This window comes from Salmo trutta, chromosome 17 (genome assembly GCF_901001165.1).
Source record: "Salmo trutta chromosome 17, fSalTru1.1, whole genome shotgun sequence".
Lineage (NCBI taxonomy): Eukaryota > Metazoa > Chordata > Actinopteri > Salmoniformes > Salmonidae > Salmo > Salmo trutta.
In genome coordinates, this window is record NC_042973.1 from 821475 (window position 1) to 839553 (window position 18079).

Below are 18079 nucleotides of genomic sequence, written 5' to 3' on the forward strand. Positions count from 1 at the left end.
CATGAGTAAGGGGTTCATGAGTAAGGGGTTCATGTTCATGAGTAAGGGGTTCATAAGTAAGGGGTTCATGAGTAAGGGGTTCATAAGTAAGGGGTTCATGAGTAAGGGGTTCATGAGTAAGGGGTTAATGAGTAAGGGGTTCATGTTCATGAGTAAGGGGTTCATAAGTAAGGGGTTCATGAGTAAGGGGTTCATAAGTAAGGGGTTCATGAGTAAGGGGTTCATGAGTAAGGGGTTAATGAGTAAGGGGTTCATGTTCATAAGTAAGGGGTTCATGAGTAAGGGGTTCATGAGTAAGGGGTTAATGAGTAAGGGGTTCATGTTCATAAGTAAGGGGTTCATGCTCATAAGTAAGGGGTTCATGAGTAAGGGGTTCATAAGTAAGGGGTTCATGTTCATGAGTAAGGGGTTCATGTTCATAAGTAAGGGGTTCATGAGTAAGGGGTTAATGAGTAAGGGGTTCATGTTCATGAGTAAGGGGTTCATGAGTAAGGGGTTCATGAGTAAGGGGTTCATGCTCATGAGTAAGGGGTTCATGTTCATGAGTAAGGGGTTCATGAGTAAGGGGTTCATGAGTAAGGGGTTCATGCTCATGAGTAAGGGGTTCATGAGTAAGGGGTTCATGAGTAAGGGGTTCATGTTCATGAGTAAGGGGTTCATGAGTAAGGGGTTCATGAGTAAGGGGTTCATGCTCATGAGTAAGGGGTTCATGAGTAAGGGGTTCATGTTCATAAGTAAGGGGTTCATGAGTAAGGGGTTAATGAGTAAGGGGTTCATGTTCATGAGTAAGGGGTTCATGAGTAAGGGGTTCATGTTCATGAGTAAGGGGTTCATGAGTAAGGGGTTCATGTTCATGAGTAAGGGGTTCATGAGTAAGGGGTTCATAAGTAAGGGGTTCATGTTCATGAGTAAAAGGTTCATGAGTAAGGGGTTCATGTTCATGAGTAAGGGGTTCCTGAGTAAGGGGTTCATGAGTAAGGGGTTCATGTTCATGAGTAAGGGGTTCATGAGTAAGGGGTTCATGAGTAAGGGGTTCATGTTCATGAGTAAGGGGTTCATGTTCATAAGTAAGGGGTTCATGAGTAAGGGGTTCATAAGTAAGGGGTTCATGAGTAAGGGGTTCATGAGTAAGGGGTTCATGAGTAAGGGGTTCATGTTCATGAGTAAGGGGTTCATGTTCATAAGTAAGGGGTTCATGAGTAAGGGGTTCATAAGTAAGGGGTTCATGAGTAAGGGGTTCATGCTCATGAGTAAGGTGTTCATGAGTAAGGGGTTCATGAGTAAGGGGTTCATGAGTAAGGGGTTCATGCTCATGAGTAAGGGGTTCATGAGTAAGGGGTTCATGTTCATGAGTAAGGGGTTCATGTTCATGAGTAAGGGGTTCATAAGTAAGGGGTTCATGAGTAAGGGGTTCATAAGTAAGGGGTTCATGAGTAAGGGGTTCATGAGTAAGGGGTTCATGAGTAAGGGGTTCATGTTCATGAGTAAGGGGTTCATGTTCATAAGTAAGGGGTTCATGAGTAAGGGGTTCATAAGTAAGGGGTTCATGAGTAAGGGGTTCATGCTCATGAGTAAGGGGTTCATGAGTAAGGGGTTCATGAGTAAGGGGTTCATGAGTAAGGGGTTCATGTTCATGAGTAAGGGGTTCATGTTCATGAGTAAGGGGTTCATGTTCATGAGTAAGGGGTTCATTTAAAAAAATACAAAAATAACAAAAATACACCTTATGGAACAGCAGGGACTGTGAAGCAACAAACACAGGCACAGACACATGCAAACACACACGATAATATACAGTGGGGAGAACAAAATCGGCAGCGTTTCCTACTTACAAAGCATGTAGACGTCTGTCATTTTTATCATAGGTACACTTCAACTGTGAGAGACGGAATCTAAAACAAAAATCCAGAAAATGACATTGTATGATTTTTAAGTAATTCATTTGCATTTTATTGCATGACATAAGTATTTGATACATCAGAAAAGCAGAACTTAATATTTGGTACAGAAACCTTTGTTTGCAATTACAAAGATCATATGTTTCCTGTAGTTCTTGACCAGGTTTGCACACACTGCAGCAGGGATTTTGGCCCACTCTGCCATACATACCTACTCCAAATCCTTCAGGTTTCGGGACTGTCGCTGGGCAATACGGACTTTCAGCTCCCTCCAAAGATTTTCTATTGGGTTCAGGTCTGGAGACTGGCTAGGCCACTCCAGGACCTTGAGATGCTTCTTACGAAGCCACTCCTTAGTTGCCATGGCTGTGTGTTTCGGGTCGTTGTCATGCTGGAAGACCCAGCCACGACCCATCTTCAATGCTCTTTCTGATGGAAGGAGGTTGTTGGCCAAGATCTCACGATACATGGCCCCATCCATCCTCCCCTCAATACGGTGCAGTCGCCTGTCCCCTTTGCAGAAAAGCATCCCCAAAGAATGATGTTTCCACCTCCATGCTTCACAGTTGGGATGTTGTTCTTGGGGTTGTACTCATCCTTCTTCTTCCTCCAAACACGGCGAGTGGAGTTTAGACCAAAAAGCTCTATTTTTGTCTCATCAGACCACATGACCTTCTCCCATTCCTCCTCTGGATCCTCCAGATGGTCATTGGCAAACTTCAGACGGGCCTGGACATGCGCTGGCTTGAGCAGGGGGACATTGCGTGCGCTGCAGGATTTTAATCCATGACGGCGTAGTGTGTTACTAACGGTTTTCTTTGAGACTGTGGTCCCAGCTCTCTTCAGGTCATTGACCAGGTCCTGCCGTGTAGTTCTGGGCTGATCCCTCACCTTCCTCATGATCATTGATGCCCCATGAGGTGAGATCTTGCATGGAGCCCCAGACCAAGGGTGATTGACCGTCATCTTGAACTTCTTCCATTTTCTAATAATTGCGCCAACAGTTGTTGCCTTCTCACCAAGCTGCTTGCCTATTGTCCTGTAGCCCATCCCAGCCTTATGCAGGTCTACAATTTTATCCCTGATGTCCTTACACAGCTCTCTGGTCTTGGCCATTGTGAAGAGGTTGGAGTCTGTTTGATTGAGTGTGTGGACAGGTGTCTTTTATACAGGTAACGAGTTCAAACAGGTGCAGTTAATACGGGTAATGAGCGGAGAACAGGAGGGCTTCTTAAAGAAAAACTAACAGGTCTGTGAGAGCCGGAATTCTTACTGGTTGGTAGGTGATCAAATACTTATGTCATGCAATAAAATGCAAATTACTTAAAAATCATACAATGTGATTTTCTGGATTTTTGTTTTAGATTCCGTCTCTCACAGTTGAAGTGTACCTATGATAAAACAATTACAGACCTCTACATGCTTTGTAAGTAGGAAAACCTGCAAAATCGTCAGTGTATCAAATACCTGTTCTCCCCACTGTATGTGGTAGTAGAGTAGGGGCCTGAGGGACCACAGTGTATTGTAGATATGTGGTAGTGGTGGAGTAGGGGCCTGAGGGAACACAGTGTATTGTAGATATGTGGTAGTGGAGTAGGGGCCTGAGGGAACACAGTGTATTGTAGATATGTGGTAGTGGTGGAGTAGGGGCCTGAGGGAACACAGTGTATTGTAGATATGTGGTAGTAGAGTAGGGGGCCTGAGGGAACACAGTGTATTGTAGATATGTGGTAGTAGAGTAGGGGCCTGAGGGAACACAGTGTATTGTAGATATGTGGTAGTAGAGTAGGGCCCTGAGGGAACACAGTGTATTGTAGATATGTGGTAGTAGAGTAGGGGCCTGAGGGAACACAGTGTATTGTAGATATGTGGTAGTAGAGTAGGGGCCTGAGGGAACACAGTGTATTGTAGATATGTGGTAGTAGAGTAGGGGCCTGAGGGAACACAGTGTATTGTAGATATGTGATAGTAGAGTAGGGGCCTGAGGGAACACAGTGTATTGTAGATATGTGGTAGTAGAGTAGGGGCCTGAGGGAACACAGTGTATTGTAGATATGTGGTAGTAGAGTAGGGGCCTGAGGGAACACAGTGTATTGTAGATATGTGGTAGTAGAGTAGGGGCCTGAGGGAACACAGTGTATTGTAGATATGTGGTAGTAGAGTAGGGGGCCTGAGGGAACACAGTGTATTGTAGATATGTGGTAGTAGAGTAGGGGCCTGAGGGAACACAGTGTATTGTAGATATGTGGTAGTAGAGTAGGGGTCTGAGGGAACACAGTGTATTGTAGATATGTGGTAGTAGAGTAGGGGGCCTGAGGGAACACAGTGTATTGTAGATATGTGGTAGTAGAGTAGGGGCCTGAGGGAACACAGTGTATTGTAGATATGTGGTAGTAGAGTAGGGGCCTGAGGGAACACAGTGTATTGTAGATATGTGGTAGTAGAGTAGGGGCCTGAGGGAACACAGTGTATTGTAGATATGTGGTAGTAGAGTAGGGGGCCTGAGGGAACACAGTGTATTGTAGATATGTGGTAGTAGAGTAGGGGCCTGAGGGAATACACTTAGTGAGTTGTGAAAAATGTTGTAAATGTATTGTAATGTTTTAAAAATGTATAACTGCCTTAATTTTGCTGGACCCCAGGAAGAGTAGGGATCCTTAATAAACACAAATACAAAACATTTTGAATTGTGATTGACAAGTAGAAGAAAAAAAAATGTAAAAAAATACACTACTGGTCAAAAGTTTTAGAACACCGACTCCAGGGTTTTTCTTTATTTATTCTGTTTTCTACATTATAGATTAATGGGGACGACATCAACACTAGGAAATAACACATATGGAATCATGTAGTAACCAAAACAGTGTTAAATAAATCAAAATATATTTTATATTCTTCAAATCGCCACCCTTTGCCTTGATGACAGATTTGCACATGCTTAGCATTCTCTCAACCAGCTTCATGAGGTAGTCACCTGGAATGCATTTGAATTAACAGGCGTGTCTTCTTAAAAAAAACTCTCTCTCACTCTCTCACTCTCTCTCACACACACACACACACACACACACACACACACACACACACACTTTACATACACCCTACATTATGACATTTCCACACCTCATTCCTTTTTCTTTGTTTAGAGTTAATAGTTTTGGTTTACAATAAAGAACGTTTTGAATAGGCCTATACCAGTTGTTGATGTCCCCTCATTTTTGCCACAGGCTATGAGCCGGCCAGTGACATTAGTCATAGACGCATGCTGCAACACTTTAATGAGCAAGCCTTCCTTCAAGAACTGGCCTCTGTAAAATGGTATAGAATCAGCTCTGTCGAAGACGCTGGGACCTTCTTTTTTGATATTTTCAGTGGTATTGTTAACAAACACGCCCCCATAAAGAAAATGAGAATTAAAAAAACGGTTTAGCCACTGGTTCGACCGTGATCTTGCAGAGTTACTCCACCTCATGAATTGCATTTGGCGAAAGGCTCGGCACACACTCAGGCTGACTGGCTATCGTTCAGGCAAATGAGAAATAAGTGCACTCACTCTGTGGGTCTAACCCCAAGAAGTTCTGGAAAACTGTTAAAGACCTGGAGAATAAACCCTACTCCTCCCCATAGCCGCCCTTAACCTCTCTTGGGCAGGTGGGACGCTACCGTCCCACCCACGGTTCACACTATTCAACAGCCAGTGAAAAATCAGAGCGCCAAATTCAAAACCACAAAATGTCATAATTCAAAGTTCTCAAACATACAACTATTTTACACCATTTTAAAGATACACATCTCCTTAATGTAACCATGTGGTCCGATTTCAAAAAGGCTTTACGGCGACAGCATAAAGTTAGATTATGTTAGGAGAGTTCCAACAAGAAAAACCACACAGCCATTGTCCTAGCAAGGACAGGCGTCACAAATACCAGAAATTCAGCAAAAATGATGCACTAACCTTTGACAATCTTCATCAGATGACACTCCTAGGTCATCATGTTACACAATACATGCATTTTTTGTTCCATCAAGTTGATATTTATATCCAAAAACAGCCTTTAACATTGGCGCGTGATGTTCAGAAAATATTTTGCCTCCAATACTGCCTGTGAATCAGCACAACAATTTACAAAAATACTCATCATAAACGTTGATAAAATATTAAACTGTTATTCAAAGAATTATAGATAAACATCTCCTTTATGCAACCGCTGTGATAGATTTCAAAAAAGCTTCACGGGGAAAGCACACTTTGCAATAATCTGAGTACTGCGCTCAGAAACATACACCAGGCAATACAGATACCCGCCATTTTGGAGTCATCTAAAATCATAAATAGCATTAGAAATATTCACTTACCTTTGATGATCTTCATCAGAAGGCACTTCCAGGAACCCCAGGTCCACAATAAATGTTGTTTTGTTCGATAAAGTCCATAATTTATGTCCAAATAACTCCTTGTTTCCGCTACTCCAAGTGTAGGAAGCGCGGCCAAAATGTCACGACGAAAAGTCAAAAAAAAGTTATATTTACGTTCGTTCAAACATGTCAAATGTTTTGTATAGCATCAATCTTTAGGGCCTTTTTAACTTAGAACTTCAATAATATTCCAACCGGATGATTCCAGTGTCTTGAAAAACATTTTGGAACACAGATAACTCTCACGTGAATACGCGCCAATGAACTAATTTGCTTTCCTGAGTCAACAACTTCCTCTGTTCGCTCTCTGTTCATCATAGACGCCTCAAACAACTTTCTAAAGACTGTTGACATCTAGTGGAAGCCTTAGGAAGTGCAAAATGAACCCTAAGTCACTGTGTGTTCGATAGGCAATGACTTGAAAGGACTACAAGCACCAGACTTCCCACTTCCTGGTTAGATTTTTCTCAGGTTTTTGCTTGCCATATGAGTTCTGTTATACTCACAGACACCATTCAAACAGTTTTAGAAACTTCAAAGTGTTTTCTATCAACATCTACTAATAATATGCATATTCTAGTTCCTTGGCCCAAGTAGTAGGCCGTTTAATTTGGGTACGTTTTTCATCCAGCCGTGAAAATACTGCCCCCTACCCAAGAGAAGTTAATGTTGATAATGTGGTTGTTACTGACAAGAAGCACATGGCTGAGCTCTTTAATCACCACTTCATTAAGTCAGTATTCCTATTTGACTCAGCCATGCCTCCTTGCCCATCCAACATTTCCTCATCTCCCACCCCTTCTAATGTGACTATCCCCGATGTTTCTCCCTCTTTTTCCCTCGCTACAAAGTTTCTCCCTGCAGGCGGTCACTGAGTCCGAGGTGCTAAAGGAGCTCCTTAAACTTGACCCCCAAAAAAAACATCTGGGTCAGACCCCTTTTCCGACCTTTTTAACCTGTCTCTATTTTCTGGGGAGGTTCCCATTGCTTGGAAGGCAGCCACAGTTCGTCCTTTATTTAAAGGGGGAGATCAAGCTGATCCTAACTGTTATAGGCCTATTTCTATTTCGCCCTGTTTATCAAAAGTGTTGGAAAAACTTGTCAATAATCAACCGACAGGCTTTCTTGATGTCTATAGTATTCTCTCTGGTCTGCAATCTGGTTTCCGCTCAGATTATGGATGTGTCACTAAAACATTAAAGGTCCTCAATGATGTCACCATTGCCCTTGATTCTAAGCAATGTTGTGTTGCTATTTTTATTGACTTGGCCAAAGCTTTTTATACGGTAGAACATTCCATTCTTGGGGGCCGGCTAAGGAGTATTGGTGTCTCTGAGGGGTCATTGGGCTGGTTTGCTAACTACCTCTCTCAAAGAGCGCAGTGTATAAAAGTGAGAAAATCTGCTGTCTCAGCCACTGCCTGTCACCAAGGGAGTTCCCCAAGGCTCGATCCTAGGCCCCATGCTCTTCTTAATGTACATCAACAACATAGCTCAGGCAGTAGGACGCTCTCTCATCCATATATATGCAGATGATACAGTCTTATACTCAGCTGGCCCCTCCCTGGATTCTGTGTTAAATGCTCTACAACAAAGCTTTCTTAGTGTACAACAAGCTTTCTCTACCCTTAACCTTGTTCTGAACACCTCCAAAACAAAGGTAATCTGGTTTGGTAAGAAGAATGCCCCTCTCCCCACAGGTGTGATTACTACCTCTGAAGGTTTAGAGCTTGAGGTAGTCACCTCATACAAGTACTTGGGAGTATGGCTAGACGGTACACTGTCCTTCTCTCAGCACATATCAAAGCTGTAGGCTAAAATTAAATCTACTCGGTTTCCTCTATCGTAATTGCTCCTCTTTCACCCCTGCTGCCAAACTAACCCGGATTCAGATGACCATCCTACCCATGCTAGATTACGGAGACATAATTTATAGATTGGCAGGTAAGGGTGCTCTCGAGATTAGCACCATCTATTGGAGGTTGTTTGTATATCATGGAATTTTAGGCCAAAAATCATAACTAAAATATACTGCTCAAAAAAATAAAGGGAACACAAACAACACATCCTAGATCTGAATGAAAGAAATAATCTTATTGAATACTTTTTTCGTTACATAGTTGAATGTGCTGACAACAAAATCACATGGAAATCCAGTTTATCAACCCATGGAGGTCTGGATTTGGAGTCACACTCAAAATTAAAGTGGAAAACCACACTACAGGCTGATCCAACTTTGATGTAATGTCCTTAAAACAAGTCAAAATGAGGCTCAGTAGTGTGTGTGGCCTCCACGTGCCTGTATGACCTCCCTACAATGCCTGGGCATGCTCCTGATGAGGCGGCGGATGGTCTTCTGAGGGATCTCCTCCCAGACTTGGACTAAAGCATCCGCCAACTTCTGGACAGTCTGTGGTGCAACATGGCGTTGGTGGATGGAGCGAGACATGATGTCCCAGATGTGCTCAATTGGATTCAGGTCTGGGGAGCGGGCGGGCCAGTCCATAGCATCAATGCCTTCCTCTTGCAGGAACTGATGACACACTCCAGCCACATGAGGTCTAGCATTGTCTTGCATTAGGAGGAACCCAGGGCCAACCGCACCAGCATATGGTCTCACAAGGGGTCTGAGGATCTCATCTCGGTACCTAATGGCAGTCAGGCTACCTCTGGCGAGCACATGGAGGGCTGTGCGGCCCCCCAAAGAAATGCCACCCCACACCATGACTAACCCACCGCCAAACCGGTCATGCTGGAGGATGTTACAGGCAGCAGAACGTTCTCCACGGCGTCTCCAGAGTCTGTCACGTCTGTCACGTGCTCAGTGTGAACCTGCTTTCATCTGTGAAGAGCACAGGGTGCCAGTGGCAAATTTGCCAATCTTGGTGTTCTCTGGCAAATGCCAAACGTCCTGCACGGTGTTGGGCTGTAAGCACAACTCCCACCTGTGGACGTCAGGGCCTCATACCACCCTCATGGAGTCTGTTTCTGACCGTTTGAGCAGACACATGCACATTTGTGGCCTGCGGAGGTAATTTTGCAGGGCTCTGGCAGTGCTTCTCCTGTTCCTCCTTGCACAAAGGCGGAGGTAGCGGTCCTGCTGCTGGGTTGTTGCCCTCCTACGGCCTCCTCCACGTCTCCTGATGTACTGGCCTGTCTCCTGGTAGCACCTCCATGCTCTGGACACTAAGCTGACAGACACAGCAAAACTTCTTGCCACAGCTCGCATTGATGTGCCATCCTGGATGAGCTGCACTACCTGAGCCACTTGTGTGGGTTGTAGACTCCGTCTCATGCTACCACTAGAGTGAAAGCACCGCCAGCATTCAAAAGTGACCAAAACATCAGCCAGGAAGCATAGGAACTGAGAAGTGGTCTGTGGTCACCACCTGCAGAACCACTCCTTTATTGGGGGTGTCTTGCTAATTGCCTATAATTTCCACCTGTTGTCTATTCCATTTGCACAACAGCATGTTACATTTATTGTCAATCAGTGTTGCTTCCTAAGTGGACAGTTTGATTTCACAGAAGTGTGATTGACTTGGAGTTACATTGTGTTGTTTAAGTGTTCCCTTTATTTTTTTGAGCAGTGTATAATAATATTTCACACATTTAAAAAATGTCTAGCGGGCCGGATTGAAGTGCCTGGCAGGCCGTATACGGCCCACACTTTTCCCCCACCCTTTCCCTAGATCCACTTCGATTCACATATGCCCTCAAACCATCAAACAGGCAAAGCGTCAATACAGGACTAAGATGGAATCCTACTTCTGATGCTCGTCATATGTACGACAAAGGGAAACCCAGCCGCGAGCTGCCCAGTGACGCAAGTCTGCCAGACGAGCTAAATGGCTTTCATGCTCGCTTTGAGGCAAGCAACACTGAAGCATGCATGAGAGAACCAGCTGTTCCAGACAACTGTGGGATCTCGCTCTCGGTAGCCGATGTGAGCAAAACCTTCAAACAGGTCAACATTCACAAAGCCGCGGTGCCAGACGGATTACCAGGACGTGTACTCAAAGCATGCACGGACCAAGTGTCTTCACTGACATTTTCAACCTCAACCTGACCGAGTCTGTAATACCTACATGTTTCAAACAGACCACCATAGTCCCTGTGCCCAAGAACAATAAGGTAACCTGCCTAAATGATTACCGCCCAGTTGCACTCACGTCAGTAGCTATGAAGTGCTTTGAAAGGCTGGTCATGGATCACATCAACACCATCATGCCGGAAACCCTGGACCCACACCAATTCGCATACCACCCCAACAGATCCACAGATGACTCAATCCCAATCGCACTCCACACTGCCCTTTCCCACCTGAACAAAAGGAACACCTATGTGAGAATGCTGTTCATTGACTACAGCTCAGCGTTCAACACCATAGTGCCCACAATGCTCATCACTAAGCTACGGACCGTGGGACTAAACACCTCCCTCTGCAACTGGATCCTGGACTTCCTGACAGGCCACCCCAGGTGGTAAGGGTTGGCAACAACACGTCTGCTACGCTGATCCTCAACACTGGGGCCTCTCAGTGGTGTGTGCTTAGTCCCCTCCTGTTCACCCACGACTGCGTGGCCAAATACAACTCTAACACCATCATGAAATTTGCTGACGACACAACAGTGGTAGGCCTTATCACCGACAACGATTAGACAGCCTGTAGGGAGGAAGTCAGAGACCTGGCAGTGTGGTGCCAGGACAACAACCTCTCCCTCAATGTGAGCAAGACAAAGGAGCTGATCATGGACTACAGGAAAAGGCGGGCCGAACAGGCCCCCATTAACATCGACGGGGCTGTAGTGTATGGTCACTGCTCGGCATCTGACCTTACGGCGCTAGAGGGTAATGGGTACGGCCCAGTACATCACTAGGGCCAAGCTTCCTGCCATCCAGGACCTACATACTAGGCGGTGTCAGAGGAAGGCCCAAAAAATTGTCAAAGACTCCAGTCCCCAAAGTCATAGACTGTTTTCTCTGCTACACCACGGCAAGCGTACCGGAGCGCCAAGTATAGGACCAAAAGGCTCCTTAACAGCTTCTACCCCCAAGACATAAGACTGCTGAACAATTAATCAAATGGCCACCGGACTATTTACATTGACCCCTCCTCCATTTGTTTTGTACACTGCTGCTACTCGCTGTTTATTATCTATGCATAGTCACTTCACCCCTACCTACCTCAACTAACCTGTAACCTGTACTCAACTAAAATTACCTCAACTAACCTGTACCCCAGAACATTGACTCGGTACCGGTACCCCCTAGCCTCGTTATTGTTATTTTATTCTGTTACTTTTTATTATTTTTTACTTTAGTTAAGAAAATATTTACCAAATTAACTCTTTCTTGAAATGCACTGTTGGGTAAGGGCCTGTAAGTAAGCATTTCAATCACCACCTTCCGGAGACACCTGAAACCCCACCTCTTTAAGGAATACCTGGGATAGGATAAAGTAATCCTTCTAACCCCCCCCCCTTAAAAGATTTAGATGTACTATTGTAAAGTGGTTGTTCCACTGGATATCATAAGGTGAATGCACCAATTTGTAAGTTGCTCTGGATAAGAGCGTCTGCTAAATTACTTAAATGTAAATTTCACAGTAAGGTCTACACGTTGTATTCGGTGCATGTGACATATAAATAAAGTTTGATTTGATTTGAAATTAAGAAAAACCCTTGAATGAGTAGGTGTATTAAAACTTTTCACCGGTAGATGAAGATGGTACCTTCAGGCGTTTGGAAATTGCTCCCAAGGATGAACAAGACTTGTGGAGGTCTACAATTTTTTTTCTGAGGTCTTGGCTGATTTCATTTGATTTTCCCATGATGTCAAGCAAAGAGGCACTGAGTTTGAAGATAGGCCTTGAAATACATCCACAGGTGCACCTCCAATTGACTCAAATTATGTCAATTAGCCTATCAGAAGCTTCTAAAGCCATGACATCATTTTCTGGAATTTTCCAAGCTATTTAAAGGCACAGTCAACTTAGTGTATGTAAACTGCTGACCCACTGGAATTGTGATACAGTGAACTATAAGTGAAATAATCTGTCTGTAAACAATTGTTGGAAAAATGACTTGTGTCATGCACAAAGTAGACGTCCTAACCTACTTGCCAAAACTATAGTTTGTTAACAAGAAATTTGTGGAGTGGTTGAAAAACGAGTTTTAATGACTCCAACCTAAGTGTATGTAAACTTCTGACTTAAACTGTACATAAAAGTATGTGGACACCCCTTCAAATTAGTGGATTCGGCTATTTCAGCCACACCCATTGCTCAACAGTGTATAAAATCGAGCACACAGCCATGTAATCTCCATAGACAAACCTTGGCAGTAGAATGACTTTAATGAAGAGCTCAGTGACTTTGAACATGGCACCGTCATTGGATGCCACCTTTTCAACAAGTCAGTTTGTCAAATTTCTGCCCTGCTAGAGCTGGCCCGGTCAACTCTAAGCGCTGTTATTGTGAAGTGGAAACATCTAGGAGCAACAACGGCTCAGCAATGAAGTGGTAGGCCACACAAGCTCACAGAACAGGACCGCTGAAGCGCGTAGCGCGTAAAAACAGTCTGTCCTCAGTTGCAACCCTCACTACCGAGTTCCAAACTGCCTCTGGAAGCAACGTCAGCACAAGAACTGTTAGTCGGGAGCTTCATGAAATGGGTTTCCATGGCCGAGCAGCCGCACGCAAGCCTAAGATCACCATGCGTCACGCCAAGCATTGGCTGGAGTGGTGTAAAGCTCGTCGCAATTGGACTCTGAAGCAGTGGAAACACGTTCTCTGGAGTGATGAATCACGCTTCACCATCTGGCAGTCCGACGGACAAATCTGGGTTTGCCGGACGCCAGGAGAACGCTGCCTGCTTGAAGGCATAGTGCCAACTGTAAAGTTTGGTGGAGGATGAATAATGGTTCGTGCCCCTTAGTTCCAGTGAAGGGAAATCTTAACGCTACAGCGTAAAATAACATTCTACACAATTCTGTGCATCCAACTTTGTGCTGTGGAAGAACTTGACTGGCCTGCACAGAGCCCTGACCTCAACCCCATCGAACACCTTTGGGATGAATTGGAATGACGACTGCGAGCCAGGCCTAATCACCCAACATCAATGCCCGACCTCACTAATGCTTGTGGCTGAATGGAAGCAAGTCCCCACAGGAATGTTCCAACATCTAGAAGAAAGCCTTCCCAGAAGAGTGGAGGCTGTTATAGCAGCAATGTTCCAACATCTAGTGGAAAGCCTTCCCTGAAGAGTGGAGACTGTTATAGCAGCAAAGGGGGGGGACCAACTCCATATTAAATGCCCATAATTGAATGAGATGTTTGAGGAGCAGGTGTCCACATAGTTTTGGTCATGTAGTGTGTATGTACATATATCCTTTTTTTGTTCTATTTTCGTTACAATGATGAAACAACCTACATACTTACGTTTCAAATTATGCAGCAGTAGCTGCCAGCGGCTGACCAATCCAGTTTAAAAAGAAACCCTGGTATGGGTGACTGAAAAAAAGCCAAAAGGGTGTCCCACAAGAAGCCGTCTATTCCAAAAATCCACAAAACACGGAAGGTGGGAACAGAGAAAAGAAAACTAGTCTCTATAGTACGTGGTGTCAAATCAAGTGCACTTTGCGAGTACATGTCCAATGCTTGCCTGTAATATGCGCTGGTATCATACGGAATCCGGCCCAGTTTGCTCCTTCCGAGACCGGTGTCTTTATGGGTCTATCGTTTTTGCCAAATATGAAACTGTACATACATGATTATATTAGAGGAGACCTTTTTCTTTTTTTTCCAGAATAGTAATTTTCTTCCGGACCTACCGGTCCCCGGGCTACGCTGGTTTAGTGAAGGCACCACTAGTATTCTGCCAGCAACACAAATTATGACGTCGAGCTTGTATGGTAATGAGAAAACCTTCAAAATAAAAGCCCGCATTTCAAATCATTGCAATGTGGTTAACTCATTCAAAAGACATTACATTTTTCATCAACGGCCATTTTTTAGTGCCAACAAGAAAAAGCATGAAGTAATTTTTTTTTAAACTAATTAAAAAATATATGGTTTTAAAACCTTTAAGACCAATAATTTAAAAAATACAATGTTGACGCTAGTATGTTGAGAATATTAGCTGGTAGAGAACTTCTCTACCTGTCTCAGCGAAAGTGGGGTGGTAAAATACTCAGTGGGGTCTCTACTAACCAAATATGATTATAGAGCGTCTCAGCTAAAGACGCGGTCCCCCTATTTCTACCTCCGAGCCAACATGGCAGTTTTTTGGGGGGTTCATTATTGTATTATTACCTACAGCTGAAAATTACTTTTGGACATTAGATCAGAGGTCACTCACCAGAAATGTGAGCAGATATTCGACTTCCCTGACCTGGATCCTCTGTTTGAACTTACAGAGACAGCTCTATTCATCACAGGGGCTGCACCAAAAACACTGACACCAGAGGAGGGGAACAAGAAGTGGGCCCGAGTCAGACTCAGGAGAAGCAGAACAAGAAGTGGGCCCGAGGTACTCAGGAGAAGAGGAACAAGAAGTGGGCCCGAGTCAGACTCAGGAGACGAGGAAGAAGTGGGCCCTAGTCAGACTCAGGAGAAGCAGAACAAGAAGTGGGCCCTAGTCAGACTTAGGTGGCTGCACACCATCCACCACTTCAGAGTATATTACTCGCTAACATTTAGTCCTTGGACAATAAAGCAGACGAACTCAGGGCGAGGATCTTATTCCAGAGAACCATCAGGGACTGTAACATACTGTTTACAGAATCATGGTTCTCTCCGGATATTGTCTACATTCATTCAGCCAACAGGGTTCTCCGTCCATCGTGCAGGCCCGGAAGAAGGAACTTCCCGGGAAAAAGAAAGGCGGAGGGGTTTGTTTCATGATTAACTCATGGTGTGATTGTGGTAACATACAGGAACTAAATGAAATAAAAATACCCAGTCTGAAATACCTCACCATCGAATGTCGACCGCATTACTTCCATAGCTAATTTTATTAGGTCATCGTCACTGCCGTGTATATTCTCCCCACGCCGACAGCTGTCAAGGAACTACAATGGATTATGTGCAAACTGGAAATGGCATATCTTGGACTCAGTATTTCACAATTCCTGACATTTAATCCTCGTAAAAATTCCCTGTCTTAGGTCAGTTAGGATCACCACTTTATTTTAAGAATGTGAAATGTCAAAATAATAGAGGGAATGATTTATTTCAGCTTTTATTTCTTTCATCACATTCCCAGTGGGACAGAGGTTTTCATACACTCAATTAGTATTTGGTAGCATTGCCTTTAAATTATTTAACTTGGGTCAAACGTTGCGGGTAGCCTTCCACAAGCTTCCCACAATAAGTTGGGTGAATTTTGGCCCCTTCCTCCTGACAGAGCTGGTGTAACTTAGTCAGATTTGTAGGCCTCCTTGCTCGCACATGCTTTTTCAGTTCTGCCCATATATTTTCTATAGGATTGAGGTCAGGGATTTTTTATTTCACCTTTATTTAACCAGGTAGGCTAGTTGAGAACAAGTTCTCATTTACAACTGCGACCTGGCCAAGATAAAGCACAGCAGTTTGACACATACAACAACACAGAGTTACACATGGAGTAAAACAAACATACAGTCAATAATACAGTAGAACAAAAGAAAACAAAAAGTCTATATTGTGATGGCCACTCCAATACCTTGACTTTGTTGTCCTTAAGCCCTTTTGCCACAACTTTGGAAGTATGCTTGGGGTCATTGTCCATTTGGAAGACCCATTTGCAATCAAGCTTTAACTTCCTGACTGATGTCTTCAGATGTTGCTTCAATATATCCACATCATTTTCCTGCCTCATGATGCCATCTATTTTGTGAAGTTCACCAGTCCCTCCTGCAGCAAAGCACCCCCACAACATGATGCTGCCACCCCCGTGCTTCACGGTTGGGATGGTGTTCTTCGGCTTGCAAGCCTCCCCCATTTTCCTCCAAACATAATGGTCATTATAGTTATATTTTTGTTTCATCAGACCAGAGGACATTTCTCCAAAAAGTACAATCTTTGTCCCCATGTGCAGTTGTAAACTGTAGTCTGGCTTTTTTTATGGCGGTTTTGGAGCAGTGGCTTCTTCCTTGCTGAGCAGCCTTTCAGGTTATGTTGATATAGGACTCGTTTTACTGTGGCTATAGATACTTTTGTACCCGTTTCCTCCAGCATCTTCACAAGGTTCTTTGCTGTTGTTCTGGGATTGATTTGCACTTTTCGCACCAAAGTACGTTCATCTCTAGGAGACAGAATGCGTCTCCTTCCTGAGCGGTATGACGGCTGCGTGGTCCCATGGTGTTTATACTTGCGTACTATTGTTTGTACAGATGAACGTGGTACCTTCAGGCGTTTGGAAATTGCTCTGAAGAATGAACCAATTATTTTTCTAAGGTCTTGTCTGATTTCTTTTGATTTTCCCATGATGTCAAGCAAAGAGGTACTGAGTTTGAAGGTAGGCCTTGAAATACATCCAAGGGTACATCTCCAATTGACTCAAATTATGTCAATTAGCCTATCAGAATCTTCTAAAGCCATGACATAATATTCAGAAATTTCCAAGCTATTTAAAGGCACAGTCAACTTAGTGTATGTAAACTTCTGACCCACTGGAATTGTGACTTTCCAAAACTATAGTTTGTTAACAACAAATTTGTGGAGTGGTTGAAAAACCAGTTTTAATGACTCCAACTTAAGTGTATGTAAACTTCCGATTTCAACGGTACATATTACCTCAATTACCTCGGCTAACCTGTACCCCCGCACATTGACTCTGTACCGGTACCCCCTGTATATAGCCTCCACATTGTTATTTTACTGCTGCTCTTTAATTATTTGTACAAGGCCCTCCCCCGCCCACACCATTATATACTGTCTATACACACCATTATACTGTCTATACACACACACCATTATATACTGTCTATAGACACCATTATATACTGTCTATACACACCATTACATACTGTCTATACACACCATTATATACTGTCTATAGACACCATTATATACTGTCTATACACACCATTATATATAGCTGTCTATACTGTCTATACACACCATTATATACTGTCTATACACACCATTATATACTGTCTATACACACACCATTATATATACACTGTCTATAGTACAAAAACAAAATGCATGAAATGAAATGTATGTATTCACTACTGTAAATCGCTCTGGATAAGAGCATCTGCTAAATGACTAAAATGTAAAATGTATACTGTGTATACACACACCATTATATACTGTCCATACACACCATTATATATACACACATTGTCTATACTGTCTATACACACACATTACATACTGTCTACACACCATTATATATAGGTGTCTATACACACACCATTATATATAGCTGTCTATACTCACATTACATACTGTCTACACACCATTACATACTGTCTATACACACCATTACATACTGCCTATACACACCATTACATACTGTCTATACACACCATTATATACTGTCCATACTGTCTATACACACACACCATTATATATAGCTGTCTATACACACATTACATACTGTCTATACACACCATTATATACTGTCTATACACACACCATTATATACTGTCTATACACACACCATTACATACTGTCCATACACACCATTACATACTGTCTATACACACCATTACATACTGTCTATACACACCATTACATACTGTCTATACACACCATTACATACTGTCTATACACACCAT

General features: G+C 43.4%; 1 protein-coding gene across 1 annotated transcript in view; it reads right to left on the reverse strand.

Moving 5' to 3' along the window:
* The window catches only part of plcxd1.1 (phosphatidylinositol-specific phospholipase C, X domain containing 1, tandem duplicate 1), a 38796-nt gene extending 24579 nt beyond the window's left edge, over positions 1–14217 (reverse strand). Inside the window, exon 1 of the mRNA XM_029695329.1 lies at positions 13752–14217. The gene's annotated coding sequence lies outside the window, so the exon portion shown is untranslated. The remainder of the gene's footprint in view (positions 1–13751) is intronic.
* Between the last annotated feature and the right edge of the window lie 3862 nt (positions 14218–18079).